This window comes from Mauremys reevesii, linkage group 21 (assembly GCF_016161935.1).
Source record: "Mauremys reevesii isolate NIE-2019 linkage group 21, ASM1616193v1, whole genome shotgun sequence".
NCBI classification, from domain to species: Eukaryota; Metazoa; Chordata; order Testudines; family Geoemydidae; genus Mauremys; species Mauremys reevesii.
In genome coordinates this window covers 19108977-19126471 of record NC_052643.1, presented here as the reverse complement: position 1 = coordinate 19126471, position 17495 = coordinate 19108977, and the positions used below count along the sequence as shown (strand labels likewise).

Here is a 17495-nt window from a genome sequence, read left to right as displayed (position 1 = left end):
ATAGACACTAGGAGGGGATTTCATTCCTGATTCCACACAACCAGAGAAGGCATCCTAGCTAGATCAGGACCTGATCAAATTCCCACTGAAGTCAACAGCAAGATTTTCATTGATTTAAATAGGAGTTTAGTTGGACATAAACCACTGTCTAAAGGGACACATTTCAGGACTGATGCTGTGAGGTCTGTCTGTAAACCCAACTGGTGACCATTAGTGTCAGGAGTTATAGCCCGCAGAACTTTCTAAATTTGTCTTTGAAAAATCAGCATAAGCCCCTATGGTGAATCCTGTCAGAACGTGATTGGGTTCATATCTTCAAACATGCTGGCACCCATCAAAATCCAAATGGCTGTGTTTTCTATCAGTTACAGACTTCTAATGGGGTGAGTTAAATAAATACCAGTAGATAAGGTACTTAAATTATATCTGAATTACAATGTGTGACAGCATGATTCTGTTCATGGCAATGCAATATCAGACAGTAACTTTTTTAGTCAGGTTATTCATCAGAAATTCCAGATACAGAATCAAAAAGGATTTAAAGGGTGAGGGGATTCAATTTTTTAAAACATTATATCGCATTATCTGTAATATTCTTAGAAATCTGGAACTAAAATGTTTTTCCTGGTTCATGTGGTAACTGGTTTGCTTAGCAAACACTGCTTTCTTTCCTGTGCTACTTAAGAACCTTGAAATTAGAGCTCTTTTGTTGAGAAGGCTATTTATCTATCACTGTCATTATGACACTTTTTCCTGAGGTTTCAGAGTGGTAGCCGTGTTAGTCTGTATCAGCAAAAACAATGAGGAGTACTTGTGGCACCTTAGAGACTAACAAACTTATTTGGGCATAAGCTTTCGTGGGCTAGAACCCACTTCATCAGATGCATGGAGTGGAAAATACAGGAGCAGGTATAAATAGATGAAAGGATGGAAGTTGCCTTACCAAGTGTGAGGTCAGTCTAACAAGACAATTCACTTAACAGCAGGATACCAAGGGAGGAAAGACAACTTTTGAAGTGGCAATGACAGTGGTCCATTTCAGACAGTTGACAAGAAGGTGTAAGTAACAGTAGGGGAAATTAGTATTGGGGGAAATAGGTTTAGGTTTTGTAATGACCTAACCACTCTCAGTCTTTATTCAGGCCTAATCTGATGGTGTCCCTACTGTTACTCACACCTTCTTGTTAACTGTCTGAAATGGACTACTCTCATTACCATTTCAAAAGTTATCTTTCCTCTCTTGATATCCTGCTGTTAAGTGGATTGTCTCGTTAGACTGACCTGAATTAATTTAAAAAAATCCGCCTCTAGAGGACACTCCCCACTAGCTCATAACAACACTTGAACATGTGTCAAATCCAAGACCTGAACAGGCTGAGTGTCTTATTTACATACCTGATGGATTGAAAAAATTTACATACTTTAAAAAATGTTATTTGACAACAAACCACAGGAAATATGCCCAATAGAGAGCACGATGAAAGAAATTGCAGGCTGTGAGATCACTACACAGCTTAACCCGTACAAAGTTCAGGCTAGGCTAGAACAAAGTTTGCTCAACAGGGCACAACCACCTTGGTGTGTGTAGGAACAGTTGGTTAACCCTACCTGGCTTGCTCCTGGTTGTTAACCTTATTCTTCTATAACTGCATTTTGTTCTAAATGAATATGCAACACTAAATGTTTTCTGCCTTGTTCATTTAAAGGATATGCATAATTTTATCTCAGCTCTTTCCCTTAGAGTCATGCAGATAATAGATTTGACTTTTTACATTGTGCAACCCCTAAAATGCATAAAAGAAAGGTTACAGTGGCATGCAGATAGAAAAGAATTTAATTAATCCCAAAGTGTGCACTTCATTGGGAAAGTATAGCACACAAGAACCCCGTGTTTACTGAACTAGATTCTTAGGGCCATTATACCTCAACCAATGACAGGATTTTTCTGAGTGTTTCGTCCCTAGTGGTCATGCAGGCATTCCCATTAAAAATAAGATCTACACAGGGAACAATGACTAAGAAATGCTGAACATGCTGTTCTCCCCTTGGCAGGAGTAATTGGTGCAATGGCATTTGGAGAAAAATGTCTGACTTCCAGTTCTGTGGATTTCTAACCTTTCTTGCTTGTGCACTGACTTCAGAAGCCCACATTTATCAAATGATTATAAATCAATCACTCATCAAGCCCCTTGGTTCTATGCAATGGACATTGGGGCAGGAGGACCAGTTATCCACTATCCATTATGAGAAAGCTGCATTATGTCTGTCTGGCTCTTCACTTGTGCTAATCAGTTGCCAGTTTATGAAAGAAATGTAATTTATTTTATTTTTAGAAACAGAATGGTTGGAAACAGGTTATGAGGCAGGTATTAATATATTGGAAAGTATCTCCACAGATTCATACTTTCAAATTAGAATGTTCAGTGGCAATATTCCTATTTTATATGCAGCAAACATGCTTAAATGGTTCATTGCAAATTTGTCAGGAGTGGACATTTGGAGCCAACACCTCAAATACTGAAGTGAAAGACTGCTTTGAGGGACTCCTCAATGTTAATGAGCAATGTCTGTAACTTCCTGGAGGAAGTACTTCCAGACTCCCTTTGTAGTAATAGAAATGTAGAGTACATTAGGGATAAGTTATTTAATAAAATGTCACCTTATTCATCTGTAAAGCTCCTGTGTCCATGTCTTCTTGGAACGTTTTATGTCACACCAAATATTTCCAAGTTGGAGAAAGGCTAACTGCTCCTCATGTGTCTTGGCAGCAACCATCTTGCATTTGTGATTGAGGATGAAATCTCCAGATACGGTCTTAAAACTTTGACTGACAAATAGTTTATGGAAGATGAGAGAAATCAGGCTAAACATTAAGATCAAAGTATACAAATGAGTCATTCACATTTCTTTATTGTATGCTTGTGAGACACATGGGCTACACATGAGCCTAACATCAAGCACTTTGAAGAGTTTCACCTATGTCAGAGCAAGATAATTCACAACAAATGATAACATAGAGCTACAAAATACTGAACTAGAAGCAACTAACTGATGAAAGTTTTTTTTCCTTTTTTAGTTTCTACAATCAGATTGCGTCACCTAAATGCTCATCAACAGACCGCTGCCTAGTGCTGTGTTCTCTTGCTAACTCAAGGAAGATAAGTAGAAGCACGACTAAAACTTCCTCTAAAACTGCAAGAACTGAAGACTGACAAACTCTTGAGAAAACGGAGGCTATTGAAAGGCAACTGTATGTGCAAAGGGTCATATATAATATCACTAGCTGGAGAACAGAAGAAACAGTAAAGAGTTGGCAACACAAAAAGCTCAAAGATGCCAGAATAAGTGATTTATACAGAAGCCAAATATGGCTATATCTGAGTATTCCAAACACTGCTGACTTGACAGCACATGCCCTGATTCTAGAGCTGGCAGAGCCATTGTTGATCATGGCTAGTGGCCATTGGCTGACTGACAGCAATAGCACCAAGTCTTTTCCTTAAATTCCGTTTCCTGTGGCAAGAGTAGTAAAATTTCTTGAAACTATATGGAACTAATTAGCAAAATTATGCTGAATACTGAAAAACCTCCTCCTCCTTTCCCAGATACTACAGGTTGTTCTAGTATTGGAATAGTAGGAGTCTGCAGGTCAAGATAGATGCCCTGGCAGAGTGCGGACTGGAATAGTGGGCATAGGTTGGGGGGGGGGGGAATGGAGATTAGGACTGAGGTAAATTGGCAGAATGATGTGGTGAAACTATACCTCTCTTTGTCTAGCCAGTACTATTGGTGCCTCATTTTTATGAGATTTACAATTTTCTTGCTTTAGTTTAAAATGCTCTAAAACTCACAAATGATTTAATGGATTTATACTGGATTTTATAAAAATAACTGAAAAAATACATCAAGACTGTCAGAGTATATTCTGAATTTTAGCCTAATATGAAACAGCAAAGTAATCAAGTTCCCAAAATAAGGATTTATAATAAATCTCTTCTGTCACTCAATTTTTATTTTAACTGCAATTGCAATCTCAGCTCTGTTACCACCAAATGTGGAACTGAACCAACATATAATATAGTCTAACTATGCTGTGAATTATTCAAATTATGATAATTTCATAAACCATTTTGAGAAGAAAATAAATTTTAAATAATAGTATTTTAAACTCTGAATGGTTACATTTGTCATGTGACCTAGATCAACATATATTTTTGCACTAAAAATGGTGCAAGTTAATTATCTCCCATGTATCACAAAGTGCCTTAAATATAACAAGAATTACAGGACCTACTGTATGGAACACCTAATGTGTAGGTAATTTATCAAGTGGAAACAAAATACACTGCAATAATGCTCAGATAGTACTCCTATGGAGTAGAAGAGTTTTTCTAATCAGAGCGGGGCAGTTTGTGCTAGAGCATGGTGTAAGACAGTAAATCCCTGGAGGAATATATCTGACTAATTTTGAACGTTACATGGAGAGTGTGGAGGTGAACACAAATGCCCAGTTTTCACCCATTACTAAATCCCAAAATCCTATGGGCTATAAATGGAACATGAGATCTGCATAGCAATTAATTAATATATGTTCCTCACTTCCAAAGCAGAATATGAGGCTGGTTTTATGATAAATTATATGGAGTCTGAAAAAGGCTCCTTGCAGCTAAATGCAGTGTTTTAATGTAGAAAGAGAGATCTGAATGTATATTCCAGTGTTCGTTTTATGGCTGTCAATCCATTCAGCTGAAATGTTCAAGACACTTGATGGGTTTACTGGCTTATACCACACTGCAGCACAAATGGCACTTTTGTGGGAAACTACTAAATCAGCAGAGTTTCAGGTGCCAGAGGTCACCGAAAGGCCAACAATTCCCTTCCAAGATACCTTGTGTGCATATTGAGCTATTGGACTTTTCAGATGTGCTGGTAATACCAAAGATGAAGAAACTACCTCTGACATATTCAAAACTGCACTAGCAATCTCTTTCTAGGAGAGAATTGATGCCAGAAGGAGAACTTTGAAGAGATTGTAGACTCCTCTTGTCCCTCTTCATGCAATGCACCAGGTCATGCACTGGCTGAAAATAGTTTCACAAAGGGAAAAGTTACAGCTAGTATTAGCAGCTTAACTATGCCAAGTCCCCCATTGGTGCTCTGGTTTGCAAAGAGGTCTATCAGTAAATTGGATCTTTATTATTTACACATACCAAGCCTTTCACCCCTCAGTCTGTCTCTCTTGCTCCCCACACCTTTTGCTTACCACAGAAATGCCCCTTTGCCCTGCACTCCTGCTGCCAAGAAGAGATGGCACACAGGGTGACAGAAAGCAGATAATTATTACACACCTGGAATATTTTCAAGGAGAACTTTTGCTTTTGACTTTTGTGAGATGAAAATATTTTTTCCATAAGTAAGCATGAAAATATTCCAAGGACTACATTACTAATAAGGATTTTCTTGCTTCCTATCAGTTGCCTCAGCTATTTCTGCTGCCATTGGATGCCCATTATGAAGGCCCTTCCACTATTTGGTCTTCTGCAGGTGTGATTAAATCTGTTTATTTCCTAATCCCTAAGTGCAGTTATAAAGATAATTTCTCAGAATTAAATGGCAAATAAGAAATTATTCCATTGGGCATCTCAAAAGTGTTTACATAAAACGTTGTTTAAAAAAGAAAGGAAGACGTGTCAGAGACATAAAAAGTAATTTTTACTGCTGTTTTCAGGCCAGTTCTAACATTTTATACTGTGTGAAGCAAATACATATTACTAAATCTGACGATGGCACAGTAGAGCAGTGCACTAACCTTTTCCCTCTGGAGGCTTCCACTGGATACAAGTGAAATGAGTTTGCTGGCCTCATCGCCTAGTTGCCTTTTTGTTCCCATCACAAAATGTCACTAAGCAATATCATGATTGTCAGTCTACTGCGAAAAAGGCCAGGCCTGGAATTAGAAGGTACATTGTAAGAGAGAGAGATGCAGATCAGGAGCGAGGGGCACCAATATGACCTAGTCGGGAACTGAAGAGTGTATTTTCTGAATGAAAAACTAATTCTTCCTCATTTGGGTGGTGGCATCTCACCTGAAGAGCAGAAGAAATGCAAAATAGCTACAGTGTGTATGCATTGAGCTATGCCCCACCTGCCTGAGGAGGTAAGATGACTACAGTGTCTGGCTAGAGGGATGAGGTAGATGAATTCTCCAGCACTCCAAAGGGAGCTCAGTTACTTGTACCTTTTATCTTCCTTACTGCCCCTCATTCCCTCACGAGTGCTTTAATTTCTGGCTTTGGCATCCTACCAGTTACATATGAATTCATCTTGTTTTTTCATCACTAAAATGAAAAGGTTCCATAATCTTCCACCTGCACACAGAGGAACACAAACAGCAAAAAGAATATTTTACTTAATTTGCTTTTTCAAATTTGAAGACCATCCCTCTCTGGACTGCTGTTTTTTACTAGCTGTGTCCTCTGCTACAGAGGCATTCAGTTGAAATTCTCTGATCAGCCTCCACTATGTTGATTCCAGGCACTAACCCAATATTTACCAGCATGCAGCTGAAAATGCTGTCAACATCCTCTAAGATCTGCCTGGAAGGAGGGAGCAACCAGGGCCTGTATCTTGCACAAAGAAATGACATGTGACATGGAAATATCTTTACTTTTTAAGTCCTGAATTTTAAAATCATACTTTATTTCTATGAAACAGAAGCAATAACATTGCTCCAGAAAAACAGACTTTACCTAAAGTTAAGAAAGACACAATTTCATATCACAGATTAACCAAATTTAAAAAAAATAGGCCTACAAAGTGAAAATGAAAAATCAATTTGGTCAAAAAATAACATGAAAGATTCGCAGGGGGCTGGCAAATTTCGGAAGAAAAAAAGAGACTATATTTTACGGGAAGAGATTCAGTAATCATTTTATTCCCATCATTCTAGTGATGGAGGACTGTCACTGCTCCATAGACACACAGTGCATATTTCAGGATAATAGTAACAGGAAATCAATAGCATCTTTTATATGTGAAGAGACATTCTCTCCATGGACTCCTAATACCAGAAACTGGAACCAAAGAAGACCTTTACTAAAATTTGGCAGTCAGCATGAATCTTGGTGATAGGACAATGGGTAGAATATAACTCTAGATCTTTAGGTGTTGTTTTTTTAAAGAAAGAACTTTGATCGAAGCTTCACCCTTCATTAAAGCCAAAGAGCCCTTAGATAATACTACATTAACAGTGTAACAATGTCTAACCCTGGCACTCTCCCTGAAAGCCCTATCCGCATATACTTCCTCTCTGGTTGATGGCTGTAATCATTAGGAGCTAGGAGCTTTATCAGGTGGTAATCTGACAGCTTTGACAAGATCAGTGGGATTTATGGGATCGTCTAGTTTTCCCCTCCATTCATCTGAAATGGAACTTGAGTTAATATTAGCAAAAATACTTTGTGCAGGGGCAATTTTCCAATGAAGAGTGGGGTGTCTAGTTGCTGAAATAATCTGCTAAACAAGGCCTCTTTTCATACTCCAGATTACATGCTCTTACCATGTACAGAAGACCAGAGCAAATGGTTCCTCACAACTGTCCATTAGTTCAGATGAAAGTTGGATGGAGGAAGGCAAAAACTTGTTATCTTTGGCTCTACAGCAGCAGAAAGTGGATAGACACTGCTGAGAAGCCTCTCTCCATAGTAAGTTAGGTCACTAAGACCACAGACTGGCACATACATGAATGCTTTTTTCTGCTTAAAATAAAAGTAAGCCAAATTATGAATTTTCCAGGCATGGGTGCAGAACCCTAGTGCCTCTGAAAGCCCTACATGCCCCCCCTCCCCATCAGCATTCCCAGCTGGGAATTTTGCTGTCAGCAAAAAGAATTTCATGGCCTCCAACATGCCTTTATTCATGACCATGTAGTAGGATGGCATTGTACCTGCTCTCAAGTTGGTCCATTTCACTTTGGATTAGAATTTTGAGAATGAGGCTGATTGCAGGAAGTTCCTCTTCTGTGACAGGATTGGCCCCATGTGATGCCTCTCTAAACAGGAGGGCTCCCTTTATCACCTTTCTTGGTTCTATCATGCTGCTCACTTCACCTGGAAAACCATCCCTGTCCTCATCCACCACTCTCCCTCTTCTTCAGATCTCGCCTTAAAATCAACCACTTCATACCATCCTCCCCCTTTCATTCTCATCAGTAATTCTCTCCTTCTCCTGAATGGCTCTTCTAGGTCACGATGATTTACCTTCATTAGAATTTAATCTCTATGGGGTCAGGGAGCATATTTCTTTCTATGTGGCTCTAGATAAATGATATGTTCTTTATAAGTGGGCCATGCCTAATCCATTGAAATATACTGGCATGTTCCAGCATGTAGAAAGAATCTGAAGAGTGAAGGCACTGAAGACATTGATGTCCCATGACATTTAGAAAACTGTCAGAGCTGCAGCAGAAAACTAGTAAGGCTACTTATAATACGGAATAGGAGATTAATATCCTAAACTAAGGCAGCTTGGGAGAGGCAATGTGGGAGGTATGCCATGACTGAGAAGAGTAAGGATCTACTCAGCCAGGAGTTGATTCCAGGGTTCTATTTCACTTGTTATAGCTGATGGCATCACTAACAAATCACATAAAACAGGGAGCTGCTTTCTTCATGCACCTTAAGCAGTCAGTGAGTCTGAGGCAAGAGAAACACTGTACCCTGAACTGAATCCTTGGAATGTCAGTAGAAATGAAACAATGAAATATTTTGTTTTAAAATGTTTTCATTTGTAGTTTGCAAGTCTAGTCATTTTTCCTGATAATAATTTAGGATCTTGAACAGCTTTTTGTATTAATTTATTTAGAAAGCATCTGAATTCACCCTTTAAGCCATCAAGATCCTGTGTTCATGCATATAAAGAACGAGCAGAAAGTGTAGATAGATCTGACACAAGATGGGATGGCCTTCAGAATTTCCTATGAGGTATCTGTCAATCTGTTGCATGCAAAACAATTTCATATAGTGGAAAGGCTCAGCTGTGTAATTAGTGTCAGTGTCTTTTAGCAACATGTTGGAAAGATCCGAGAGAGAGAGAAAACTCACAGTAACTGTCTATCAGTAACATCCCTAAAGATTGTGATTCCTCAGCCATGTTAGAAAAAAAAAAGCATGACTGTTACTATCAGTACAGGACAAAACTCTCTGGGAAATAGGGCACTGCAATAGCAATTCAAAACCTCAGAACTGTAGTCACTATTTTTGTGTTTTAGCACAGGCCGAGTAACTCTAAAATCATATGGAAAAAATGAATCTACTAGGTATGCTGAGTCAGGAGATGTGTATTGCCAAATAGTTGGATGACTCCTCTGTAGTGAGGGAAAACGAATTAATTCTTACTGGATTTCCCTGAAAATGTGCCTTCATGGAAAGCTCTGAGTTGAGGAACTTACTTGATTTCAGAGAAACTTATATTTCAAAATTTCCTTTGTCAACTGCATTGGGACCAGAAGAGTTGATTTAAGACTGAACATACCTTTTAATTGTATTCCTGTAAGGCTTCTATGATGATAAGTCCAAAACAAAGTGGATGAACTTTGGTGTAGGAAACCATGGCTTCATCTTCACATGAAATCAGACTTTTATTAAGTTTTCTTTTAGTAGCTGTCTATCTTACAGGGCAGAGCTCTCATTCTAACATAACATACAAAAATCAAGGGACTAGTTATAGGGCACTATGCAGTCTAAAGGGAAGAAAAGCCCCAATTTTGCTTCATGGTATCCTTGTCAAAGCAACAATACACACAGAATACAAAATCTGCCTGTCATTAAGTGTTATAGTCAGTCACAATTTGGTGTAGCGCCTAGGGAGTCGTTCAGTTTGAATTTCATAGGCCCCTATACATTGTGACATTAATTTTTCTGTCCAGTTCAATATTTTGATGGGACTGCATGGGTGCCCTCTGGTGGTTAATTTGCCACCCAAACAGTCAGTTTGCTGTTTTGGAGACCAAACACTGTGCATGTAGATTACCAGTGTAAATCCAGTGTAACTGTTGATTTGAATAGAATTACTCTGGATTTCCCCCACTGCAACTAAGAACAGGATTTGGCCCTCAAATAACTCACCCATTCCTAATTTTTCTGTTGCTGTAGATCTCACACTTTCCTTTATATCGCAGTTATTCTTTTCCTCACCTTGGTATTCTGTACTGATCAAAGCTTTGACTAGTAATATTATTTCATCAGTAAACCAAGATCTCTCTCAAACAATTTTTATAAGTCACACATCAGCAGTAGTTTTTGTGAAACAGCTTGCTTCTGTTTAGAAAAGTCCTTTCAGACTCATGTAGTTAACCTAATGGAGAAACAATTGTCCTCTCATCAATGCATGCAGCCAACTGTATTAGGAGTAATGCTGACAAGTAACACTAAACATTCCCTTTATCCTGCATGTATCAAAGAGCCCTCTGGTGCTGCTATCTATGTAGGTATGTATACAGAATTTGACAGCCATATGGGACAGAGGTAGGACTGGATAGTTTTCCTTCTTTCCATTCTAAACTCATTTTCTAACATGTTCTGTGCTAAAGACAGGCAGATAATGTCATCAAGCCACCTATAATACAGATCATGCATGGGACAACCAAGGCTGTTCTTCCTCCTTTTCTTCTCTCATCTAAAAACTATTGATTTCTGAGAGCTGTGGCCTGAGCACCCAAATGAGTTGTGCTCTACTGGCTTTCGCCTCTCCTGCTTTTCACTCTATTCTGTTTTGTTGCTGTCATATCCACTATCTGCATGTTTTTCCACCTGCTGGCATTTTTGATTGCTTTGTTGGTAGACAATGATAACAGAAAACAACTACCTCAACTGAGAAGTGACCAGAAGGGGTAAATACATGGAGTTAAAACATCTTGTAAAAACCAAATACCACATCAAAAAATGAATGAGTGAAGTTGTCGTCTCAGGGAAATGCATAGTTTAAAACTACCTTAGGGTATGTCTACACTACAAGAGTAGTTCGATTCAACTTAAGTCGAATTTGTGGAATCAACCTTACGAAGTTGAATTTGTGTATCCACACTAAGGACACTAATTCGACTTTGTGAGTCCACACTAACGGGGCCAGCGTCGACTTTGGAAGTGGTGCACTGTGGGAAGCTATCCCACAGTTCCCGCAGTCCCCACTGCCCATTGGAATGCTGGGTAGAGCCCCCAATGCCTGCTGGGGGAAAAAATGTGTTGAGGGTGGTTTTGGGTAACTGTCATCATTCAACCGTCAATCACGCCCTCCCTCCCTGAAAGCACCTGCGTGCAATCTGTTTGTGCACTTTTCTGGTCAGTGACAGCGCGGACGCCACAGCACTGAGCATGGAGCCCGCTGCAGTTATGGCCGTTTTCACCTCCTCGCACCTTATCGTCCACCTCTTCCACAGTCAGCTGCTGAGAAATCGGGCTACTTTTCAATGGTGCTGCAAGCACTGGTGGACCATAGGGGACGTTTTACCAACATCAACGTCGGGTGGCCAGGCAAGGTTCATGACGCGCGTGTTTTCAGGAACTGTGGTTTGTTTAGACGCCTGCAGGAAGGTAGTTTCTTCCCGGACCACAAAATAACTGTTGGGGATGTGCAGATGCCTATAGTGATCCTTGGGGACCCAGCCTACCCGCTAATGCCCTGCCTCATGAAGCCCTATACAGGCGCCTGGGACAGCGACAAGGAACTCTTCAAGTACCAGCGAGCAGCGTGACCTGTGACTGTTCAGTTTATTTACAGAGAAGCTGAACCTGCCCGTTTCTTTACCCAGTTACTGTTGACTATCCTCTGCAGTTACATACCCTGTTCACCCCGTTTCCCCCACTTCCAACAAACGTGTAAAAATAAAATACATGTTCCATTGTTACTTAACAAAGGTTTCTTTATTAATGACTTTGCGTTAAAGGGTTGAAATTGGGACACAGACTGTGCTGCGTAGGGTGTGCAGTGATGTAAACACCGCCTCTAAACTCGAGGAATGACAGGCTCCTGCTCCTAGAGCGGTCCGCAGTGCCGGACTAGTTGTTTCAACTGAGCCTGCCATTTCTCCTTTTTGGGATTCTGTGTGCGGGGGCTATGTGACCTTGTGGCGGAGGAGGACGGATACAGATTCCTCTGCTGCGTGACTCTGCGGTCCAGGACAAGGACCGCTGCATAAGATCTGTAACCGCCCTCCCCCGCTACAAAGTCACGTCTCCCCCCCCCCCCCCCAGAACCTGGAAACCACCTCCCATACCGACCAGGGTGACTACTGACTGCACTGTGTGTGTGACCTGCTACTGATCCTGCCCCCATGTCTGTACCCTGGTAAAGGTGACTGTCCTATGCAATTACCAACCCCCTTCCCCCCCCCTCAAACACAGTCTTCTGTAAAAAAACATGACGGAAACAGTAATTAACAGCAAAGTATTTTTAATAATTAACTAGACAGTTAGTGGATGAAACTGGGATTGCGGCTTGGGTAAGTCAGGAAGAGAAGGACTTCTCAAAATTGAGGGTATAAGAGCTTTTGGGTACTTGAGCACTCTGCTGGGGTGCAGTGACAGTTTTCACGGCCCCTGGCGCCCCTCCTTCTGGTTATTTTGGGTGAGGGGGGTATGGGACTTTGTGGCGGGGGAGGGCGGTTGCAGATACACTGCAGGGGGGCTCTGTCCTGCCTGCCGTCCTGCAGAACATCCACAAGGCTCCGGAGCGTGTACGTTTGCTCCCTCATTAGTCCAAGCAGCGTTTGAGTCACCTGCTGGTCCTCTTGACGCCACCTGTCCTCCCGTTCGCTGTGTGAGCGCTGGTACTGAGAGAGGTTCTCCCTCCCGGGGCATTTCCTGTGTGGCTGGTCAGAGCATCCAAGGTCGGACTGCTGTCCAGAGCGTCAACAGAGTGGTGCAGTGTGGGATAGCTCCCGGAGCTACTAAGGTCGATTTCCGTCCACACCTAGCCTAATTCGACATGGCCATGTCGAATTTAGCGCTACTTCCCTCGTTGGGGAGGAGTACAAAAGTCGAACTAAAGAGCCCTCTATGTCGAATTAAATAGCTTTGTGGTGTGGACGGGTGCACGGTTAATTTGAATTAACGCTGCTAAATTTGAATTAAAGTCCTAGTGTGGACCAGGCCTTAGAAGTTGTGTTATTTTGTGTCTTGCTGCATATATACAAAATAAGCAGCTGAGTAAAACTGCCACTGGGACTTGCTCCCTAAACCAATGGGGAGAGAGGTGGATTCCTCCCTTTGGGCATATTTGGTTCTATAGTAAAACGAAACCCAACCTCTCTCTAGGTTTTTATACTACATTCTTCAGCATGATATCTGAGCACCTGCTGTTACAGGTGGGCATCTCTCTATTGCTCCAAAGAGAATACAGAGTGAATTAAATGCACCGACACCCTTAAATTAGAGACATGTAATAGACTAGCATTGGGCCTTTTGACCACTATACATATTTGAAGCTAATGATATTGAATCACTCTTAAGCAGTTTTTGTAGCCACCCTGTAGTTAGCTTGTTTTTATGTCAGTAAGCAATAGGGAGGCAGGTGGAATGGAGGCTCAGATACTAATGCTGCCGCTTTCCTGGAAGCTTAGAGATTCCCTTGTGAAGATGATTTTAAAATGGCCATATTCAGCAAAGTTTTCTGCCCTGTCTCACTGAGTCAGCCTGCTATCCAAGTGTGCAGAAGAAGGGAGAGCAGTCAGAAACTGATAAAAATAGCACTAAATCCCTGTCTTGACTCAATGACAAGAGAATAATAAAAAGATTATAGGTAATTTCTCTTTATGAATTATAGAGAAGGTCTTAGATTCAGCAGTGACACAGAAGAGCCTGGACAGATTGCTCAGCTGCCTCCCCCAATAATGTCACTATCATTCAAAGGGAAACAAATGACCTCCAGGATAAACTGTGAGTACAGCACAGCAGGGCTGTGAAGCTGTTAAACACAGGGGCAGTCTCCTAAATACCCAAACAGTTTCTATCCTATAGAGCAGACGGTCTGTGTCATATTGAATGTGAACAGTAAAAATAAATTTACTTGTAACTTCTGTTTAAAGATAAGAGAATGTGATAATAGATTTTAGACTTTGCTTTACTGGTCATATAATTTTCTTTCTGACTATACCTCAATGGGGAGAATACAGCAAATCCGTAGGGCAAGGAATTGAAGTATGAAGTATGAAGCTGAGCTTTGTCAGATGTTCTGCTGTGAGGGTTTTTCTGTGTATTACAAAACTGTATTTCCATTATTTCTCCCATCATATAATTGGCTTCTTCAAAAGGAGAGAAACAAAATCCATCTCCTCAAGATGGAAGTGTATAATAAATACATCTCAGCCCTGGACTAAGTTTATGACTGGCCTTCTATTTATCCAGTCACATTCCAAACTGCTCCACTGCTAAACAATCTATAAAGGATAAAGACAGGACCTACCCTCCAGGAAATTTATCCTGTCTGAAAATTACCTGCGAGGTGCCCTCATTGAAGCACAATCTGAGGTTCATCGAAAGATTTTGCCATCCTCTCATCATGCTGCTTAGTGAGTGCCTGAGTCTGGTCTGATGGTATCTGGCATGTGATGTGGATAAGGGAGAGCAAAGATGGAGCATAAAGCATTTTCAATGTGGAACCAGCATGACAGTGGGCAAAGCATTTATTATGCTTCAGAGAACTCCAGTCTAAAAATCTGCAAGGGTACAAAAAGACTCCAGGTAGAATAGAGCTAACTGCACTTACCTCCAAGTAGAAGAATGAAAGGAGAGCAGTTAAGTCATGGTAGAGAAGTGAAGTGACTTGTTAAAGGTTATAGGAGTCAGTTTCAAAGGCAGGGTTAAGAACTTGGAACTATATTTTAGGTGTGCTACTAACTAAGACCATGTCTCTAATAAAAAGCTCTAGCACAGGGGTGGGCAAACTACGGCCCGCGGGCCACATCCGGCCTGCGGGACCGGCCTCCCTGGCCGGTTCGCCCCTGGCCCCACAGCCTCAGCTGTCTCCACCGCTGGCGTAATGCTCTAGCCGGCGGGGCTGTGAGCTCCTGGGGCAGCGCAGCTGCAGAGCCCGGCCAGCCACTGGTGCGCCAGGCAGCGTGGTAAGGGGGCAGGGAGCAGGGGGGGATGGATAGAGGGCAGGGGAGTTTGGGGTGGTGGTCACAGAGGGGGTGGTCAGTGTTTGGTGGGGAAGGGACAGGGGGTTGAATAGGGGCAGGAGTTCCGGGGGGCAGTCAGGAAGGAGGGGGGTTGGATGGGGCAGCAGTCAGGGCAGGCATTCTGGGGACAGTCAGGGGATAGGGAGGAGGGGTGGTTGGATGGGGCACGGGTCCTGGGGAGCCGTCAGGAATGAGAGGAGGGGTTGGATAGGGCACTGGGAATCCGGAGGCTGTCAGGGGACAGGGGTGTGTGCAGTGATGAGCTGCCAAAATATTAACAACCGGTTCCCTCCTCCTCACCTCACGAGGGGGTCGTGTCCCCCCAAGGGGGTCATGCCCCATCCAACCCTCCATGTTCCTTGACACCCCCCCCCCCGGGACACCTGACTCATCCCCCCCTTCCCTGTCCCCTGACTGCCCCTTGCAGCCCCATCCAACCCCTCCTCTCATTCTTGATAGCCCCCCGGGACCACTGCCCCATCCAACCACCCCTTCTCTTTGTCCCTGACTGCCCCCACCACCTCATCCAACCCCTGCTCTTTCCTGATTGCCCCCATTCAATCCCCCTGTTCCCTGGCCTCTGATCACCCTGACCCCTATCCACCCCACCCACAACCCACCGAACACCCCCTCCCTGCTCCCTTACCACACTGCCTGGGGCCGGGCCCGGGTCCGCTCCGCCGGGACCACGACCGGCGCAACGGGGCATGACTCCCCGGGCCGGGCCGGCACCGGGGCCGGTGCCGCGAGGCCCGACTCCCCAGGCCGGGCCAGAGGCACTCGGCCGGCACCGGGGCCGGCGCCGCGAGGCCCGACTCCCCAGGCCGGGCCAGAGGCACTCGGCCGGCACCGGGGCCGGCGCCGCGAGGCCCGACTCCCCAGGCTGGGCCGGGGCCGCTCGGCCGGGGCTGGCGCTGCGGGGCCCGACTCCCCGGGCCAGGCTGGGCCAGAGCCGCTCTGCCGGCACCGGGGTTGGAGCCGCGGGTCCCGAGCTGGGCTGGGTCCGAGCCACTCAGCCGGGCCCAGCCCGAGCCGGTGGTGCTTGGCTGGGATCGGGCTGGGGTGCTCGGCCGGGGCCAGGGGGAGCCGCTCAGGTGGAGCCGGACTGGGCCATGCACGCGCTGTCCCGCTCCCCCACCCCTGCGCCCGGCTTACCTGCCTGCTGCTTGTTTCAGGCTTCCTGCGAACATTTGATTCTCGGGAAGCAGGGGAAGGGGAGGAGGAGGGCGGAGCATTCAGGGGAGAGGGGGAGGTGAGCTGGGGCCCGGTGGACAGCTGCCCGAGCCTTTGTTAAATTTAAAAGCTTTTTAGAACCGGTTGTCCTGGAACAACCGGTTCTAAAAATACTTCTAAATTTAACAACCGGTTCTTGCGAACCGGCTGGAGCTCACCACTGGGTGTGTGGATGGGACAGAGGTCCTAGAGGGGCCATCAGGGAATGGTGGGGTTGGATAGGGCAGGAGTCGGGGGGGGGGTGGACGACCCCCTCCCCTCACCCACCCTCCATATAATTTACGAAACCCGATGTGGCCCTCAGGCCAAAAAGCCCGCCCGCCCCAGCTCTAGCATCTTTTTTCAAAACATGGATCCTGGTTCAAAGTCCACATCTAATTGATTACATACACCCAGACTATCCTGTCCCCGCATGAAATGTGTGACTGTTGGAGTTCCTGTCCTTACTCTGGTTGTCCAAAGTCCTCGAAGGGGCTGTCATCTACCTGGGACACCACACAAGCCAGGACACTGGAGACCCGCTCGGAGGAGGAGGAGGGCACGGATGGCTTTTCCACGTCGTCACTCAAGGCGTGAAGTGAAAAGTAGCTGGGTTCTCACACCCGCAGGGAAGTGGCTGGTACAGACGCGGGAGCAGCCGGGGACGGGTCTGTAGGTTACAGCGACACGAGAGACGGGGGGGGGGGAAGTACTGACCGGGTGACCGCACCGCTCCGAACCGTGTGACCCGCCTCCCTGACTCATTTCCCACGCACCGACACGCTCCACGGCACAGCGCCCCGGTCACGTTCCCCGGCGTGGGCAGGGGCCGTGCGAGGCGGTCCCGCGCGGACACAAACCGGACGGCGCCTCAGCGCGCGGGCTGCGGGACACGGAGAGACGCTTAGCCCCTGGCAGCACCGGGCGGGCCCCGCACCCGCGGGGGACGGGGCAGGGCCCCGCCGCGCCCCCGCACGCAGGCAAGGCAGAGCCGTTACCCGACCCACGGCCCGGGGCGCGCGGCTCAGGCGGTGCAGCCTCTTCCCGCCCAACTCCAGACTCGCGAGCTTACGCAACAGAGCGCATGCGCACTAGAGACGAGCCCATTCGC

The 17495-nt window shown here is 44.6% G+C and overlaps 1 long non-coding RNA gene across 1 annotated transcript; it reads right to left on the bottom strand.

Moving 5' to 3' along the window:
• Window positions 1-3036: 3036 nt before the first annotated feature.
• LOC120387662 lies at window positions 3037-17437 on the bottom strand. The gene is made up of 3 exons (XR_005590283.1): window positions 17102-17437; window positions 5810-5947; window positions 3037-5081 (listed from the first exon to the last, which is right to left on the bottom strand). It is a non-coding gene; the product is annotated as an uncharacterized LOC120387662 (long non-coding RNA).
• Window positions 17438-17495: the final 58 nt, after the last annotated feature.